The sequence below is a fragment of the Polypterus senegalus genome, chromosome 11, assembly GCF_016835505.1.
Source record: "Polypterus senegalus isolate Bchr_013 chromosome 11, ASM1683550v1, whole genome shotgun sequence".
Lineage (NCBI taxonomy): Eukaryota > Metazoa > Chordata > Cladistia > Polypteriformes > Polypteridae > Polypterus > Polypterus senegalus.
In genome coordinates this window covers 26811152-26817116 of record NC_053164.1, presented here as the reverse complement: position 1 = coordinate 26817116, position 5965 = coordinate 26811152, and positions in this window count along the sequence as shown.

Sequence of the window (5965 nt, the reverse complement as noted above, 5' to 3'; positions counted from 1 at the left end):
AAAAATGTAATTTACTTTACTGTGAAAGGTGCTATATAGAATAATTACAGGTAGGAAACTAAAATACAAAAACTATTTTCAGATTGCATTATCTGACTACTTCGTCTCTGGTTAATTTCAGTTAGACAAAGCCCCCAAAACATATCATGCTCTGGATTTTTCAGGGAAATCGCAATAAACTGTATGCTTGCCTTTTGTGCAGCAGCTGAGGTTCTTCTGGGTATTCTGAAACTTCAGTGCAATCTTGCTGTTAAACTCCATTCAATTTTGTGGTTTCCATGTGAAAAATGCTAATACACATTTTTTTTGTAACCACATTAGTGGCATTTTGCCTACATATATAGGTGTCCCATTTGTTGGTTATGGTCCATAATGTCCCCAAGAACCTAAGTCTGATTCTCAGGTTATTATGTTTGTTGGGTTTACATCAGCGTTTCTCAACCTTTATGTATTTGCGATCCGAGTTTTCATAACAGTTTTAATCGTTCCCCCCTAATGTTTTTTTTTTTTAAAGGAGCCCACTAATACCAATTTGTTCTTTTTTAATTAATGATATATCATAGATGCACATTTTATTATACCTAATTAACTTTTATCGACATTTATCTATCTCTATATTTATTTTGTCTAGTATCAGAATGTAGTTTAAGTTAATTTGTTTTGGTTTCAATAGATGTATTTTTCATATTTTCGATTTTTGTTTTCTTTTTTTTCACATCTCCGTGCCCCCCTTTTTGTTACTTCGCCCGCCCAACAGGTTGAGAACCACTGGTTTACATGTCCTCTTCTTGTTTGCAAACATTTTCTAGAGATCTCAATTGAGTATTTTTCAGTTGTTGAGTTGTCAAGTACTGTGGATAGACTATAAACTTCGGACTAAAGTAGTGACCATGGGAACCAAGTCATCATAAACATTTTTTAGGGAGGAGGTATAGGTTAGCATAGAATAGGCACTGACTACCCCAGTCGTTCAGTAAAAGTAGAGAAACGTTGTAAAGTCCATACAGGCTGCATTTGACTACATCTTGCCTGAAGAAGGGGCCTGATTTGCCTTGACAGCTTGCATATTGTAATCTTTTTAGTTAGCCAATAAAAGGTGTCATTTTGCTTGGCTTTTCTCTACATTCATAATGGCTAACATGGTACAACACCCTAGTACTACAAGCTTATGTTTGAAAATATCCTCTCTATTTTTTCCTGTTTGAGCATAGACATACCGTCCTGATAATATATGGACATTGCAGCTTCTTTCTCACAGATCTTCTGTCTGCATAGTTGACTTATTATAATGGTCCTCTTTGCCTTCTTTAAATGTGTACACTCTAACCAGACCAGAAACAAAAGATATAAATAAGTGAAGTGCCAAGAGGATTGCCGTGAATCATACATCGGGGAAACCAAGCAACTACTGGCGAAGCGGATGGCACAACACAGAGTCGTTAGGCCAGGACTCCTTTTCACTCTTTCAGTGATGAAGATGTGCACATCCTGGACCGGGAGGAACGCTGGTATGAGTGAGGAGTCAAAGAGGCCATTTATGTGAAAAGGAACGACCATCTCTGAACTGAGGAGGGGACCTAAGGGTACATCTTTCACCATCTTACAATGTGGTGATTGCAGCCATTCCCCAACTCTCTGTGAATGGTACTCATGGCCATTGATCAATGGACAATTTGCATATAATTGATCACACGGCCCATTGTTAGTCAATGGTGCTAGTTTGGTCATTAGGCCAAGGTACTGTTTATAAGGTTGGGAAAAACCTGCAGTCAACTGAGACTGAGGAAGTCACTTGGATGTGTGATGTAACGTATTGGAAAAAAATATGTCCAGATGAACAGAATCAACTTTCTGGAAAGAGCTTTATACTCTTTCTTCATGTGCAGGCCCCCACTTAGGTGAATAATACAATTCCAAACAAGGCACAGAGCGGATACAATTTCATGCCAAGTTTAAAACACAGAAATAGTGTGTGTTGCCCATTTTGTCCTTAACTTTCCTTGTCTTAAAATGCTTTGCCTAGCAGTTCTAAATGTTGGGCCCCTGTACTAAATCTGGTTTTGTGTTAGCTGTACATGTGAGAGGAAAAGAAAAACTGATTTAAAATATTTGCACAGAGCACAGTGACATACATAAGGGTAGTCTGTCAGTTCTGCGATCCAAATTCAAAGAGTTAGGTACCAAGCTGAGGAGCAGAACTGACAAGGTAGTCTTCTCCGAAGTTCTGCCTGTGCCACGCGCCAGTCCAGGTAAGATTGAGGAGATTAGAAGGCTTAGCGCGTGGCTCAAATCTTGGTGCAGGGTAGAAGGGTATAGGTTTATGGGGCATTGGGACTCCTTTTGGAACAGATGGGACCTGTTCGCGTGACGGGTTACATCTGAACGGAGGGGCACCAATGTATTGGGGAGGCGTATGTGTAGGCTAGTCGAGGATTGTTTAAACTAGGGAATGGGGGCAGGGAGTTTAGGACAGGCCAGATTTAGATCTATACATGGAAGAACAAACAATGGTGTAGAAATAAAAATGCATAGTAATGTAAATTTTAAGCAAACACGTAAAGATAGAAGGATTAACACATTAAAAATAGCTTGCCTTAATGCTAGAAGTATCAAAAATAAGGTAAGTGAGTTGGAGTTGTATGTAGCAGAGCACAATTATGATATTATAGCAATAACGGAAACCTGGCTAAATAACAAAGATGGGGATGAGTGTAACATAGAGGGATACACATTTTTAGGAAGGATAGACAGAACAGAAAAGGAAAACTCAGCACTGTCAAACAGAGGTTAGTGCTGCTGCCTCCTATGTACCAAGTTTGAATCACATGTCAGTTTGTGTCTGTTTGGAGCTTCCATATTCTCTCAATGTCAGATGAGCTGGTCATGTCACCCCCTCTAACACCCCATAGACATGCATGTTAGGTTAACAGGTGATTTTTAAATTGTCTTTGCATCAGTGTAGCATGAGTGGACCCTGTGAAGGACTTCTCTCATGTTTGGGGCTTGTATTTACCTTGTTACAAATTTGTTACTATATACTCCAATGCCTGTGACAATGAATTGTATTGTGAGGTTTTAGGAATGTTTTGTTGAATGGGATATGTGATCTGGAATCATTTGCTTGAGGTGCTTATAACAAAAGTGCATATAATGTGTTAAGTGTTTCTCTTTTCTTACTTTCCACAAACTCCTCACCATCCAGGATCAGCAATCAGAGGTTCATTTCACAAGCAAAGGCCCAACACAGTAATGTTTATATTCATATCTGCTACACTGCCAACCCTGTTCTGAATTCAGTAAATATAGACAACAATTTCTGCACAAGATTCATTTTCAATAGTAGACTGACCACATTGCCTGTTAGTTTTGGTACTAATTGATATATTTCTTTATATTGCAGGAAAGCGCATCTGTGCAGGTGAAGGTCTGGCCAAGATGGAGCTCTTTTTGTTTTTCACAACCGTCCTGCAGAATTTCTCATTTTGTACCACAGAAGATCCTGACAGTATTAGCCTATCACCAGATTCTAAGTTAGTTTTTAAAACTCTCAGGCCATATAAGTTTAAGGCAATTCCACGATAATGTAGTAACCAGAAAAGTTCAAGACCTTCGTTCAGCTATTCTTATTTTCTGGGTGACTTTTACCCATGTTCAGTTGTCTAGGTTGTTAGGCACAGTAGGAGTGAGGGTTAGTTTTATTGCTCACTAACTTGGTGTATGGGTGCATGCTTAAAGCGGTCCATATCCTGAGCTAGAGTAACAAACTTTTAAGAAGCATCTAAGTATCTAAGAAGTATCTTTTAAAAAGCATCTAAGTGCAATGCTTACATACCACTGAATGCCTTTGTATACTGGTTATTTATTTATTGTGGACCAATGTTTATCCATGTTGAGTGAAAAAGCACAACAATAATAAGCAAGTAAATGTTTAAACGCTGAGTAACTTAAAATACAAGATGAGATTAAACATGCGAGCAAAGACAGTGTAAGAATACTCTTAAGTTTAACAATTTTTAATTTTATTAACTGAACTTGCACTACTTCCACTGTCTGTCTGTCCTTTTGCTGTGTTCTTTTGTTTAAAATGTAATTTACTTTACTGTGAAAGGTGCTATATAGAATAATTACAGGTAGGAAACTAAAATACAAAAACTATTTTCAGATTGCATTATCTGACTACTTCGTCTCTGGTTAATTTCAGTTAGACAAAGCCCCCAAAACATATCATGCTCTGGATTTTTCAGGGAAATCGCAATAAACTGTATGCTTGCCTTTTGTGCAGCAGCTGAGGTTCTTCTGGGTATTCTGAAACTTCAGTGCAATCTTGCTGTTAAACTCCATTCAATTTTGTGGTTTCCATGTGAAAAATGCTAATACACATTTTTTTTGTAACCACATTAGTGGCATTTTGCCTACATATATAGGTGTCCCATTTGTTGGTTATGGTCCATAATGTCCCCAAGAACCTAAGTCTGATTCTCAGGTTATTATGTTTGTTGGGTTTACATCAGCGTTTCTCAACCTTTATGTATTTGCGATCCGAGTTTTCATAACAGTTTTAATCGTACCCCCCTAATGTTTTTTTTTTTTTTTTTAAAGGAGCCCACTAATACCAATTTGTTCTTTTTTAATTAATGATATATCATAGATGCACATTTTATTATACCTAATTAACTTTTATCGACATTTATCTATCTCTATATTTATTTTGTCTAGTATCAGAATGTAGTTTAAGTTAATTTGTTTTGGTTTCAATAGATGTATTTTTCATATTTTCGATTTTTGTTTTCTTTTTTTTCACATCTCCGTGCCCCCCTTTTTGTTACTTCGCCCGCCCAACAGGTTGAGAACCACTGGTTTACATGTCCTCTTCTTGTTTGCAAACATTTTCTAGAGATCTCAATTGAGTATTTTTCAGTTGTTGAGTTGTCAAGTACTGTGGATAGACTATAAACTTCGGACTAAAGTAGTGACCATGGGAACCAAGTCATCATAAACATTTTTTAGGGAGGAGGTATAGGTTAGCATAGAATAGGCACTGACTACCCCAGTCGTTCAGTAAAAGTAGAGAAACGTTGTAAAGTCCATACAGGCTGCATTTGACTACATCTTGCCTGAAGAAGGGGCCTGATTTGCCTTGACAGCTTGCATATTGTAATCTTTTTAGTTAGCCAATAAAAGGTGTCATTTTGCTTGGCTTTTCTCTACATTCATAATGGCTAACATGGTACAACACCCTAGTACTACAAGCTTATGTTTGAAAATATCCTCTCTATTTTTTCCTGTTTGAGCATAGACATACCGTCCTGATAATATATGGACATTGCAGCTTCTTTCTCACAGATCTTCTGTCTGCATAGTTGACTTATTATAATGGTCCTCTTTGCCTTCTTTAAATGTGTACACTCTAACCAGACCAGAAACAAAAGATATAAATAAGTGAAGTGCCAAGAGGATTGCCGTGAATCATACATCGGGGAAACCAAGCAACTACTGGCGAAGCGGATGGCACAACACAGAGTCGTTAGGCCAGGACTCCTTTTCACTCTTTCAGTGATGAAGATGTGCACATCCTGGACCGGGAGGAACGCTGGTATGAGTGAGGAGTCAAAGAGGCCATTTATGTGAAAAGGAACGACCATCTCTGAACTGAGGAGGGGACCTAAGGGTACATCTTTCACCATCTTACAATGTGGTGATTGCAGCCATTCCCCAACTCTCTGTGAATGGTACTCATGGCCATTGATCAATGGACAATTTGCATATAATTGATCACACGGCCCATTGTTAGTCAATGGTGCTAGTTTGGTCATTAGGCCAAGGTACTGTTTATAAGGTTGGGAAAAACCTGCAGTCAACTGAGACTGAGGAAGTCACTTGGATGTGTGATGTAACGTATTGGAAAAAAATATGTCCAGATGAACAGAATCAACTTTCTGGAAAGAGCTTTATACTCTTTCTTCAT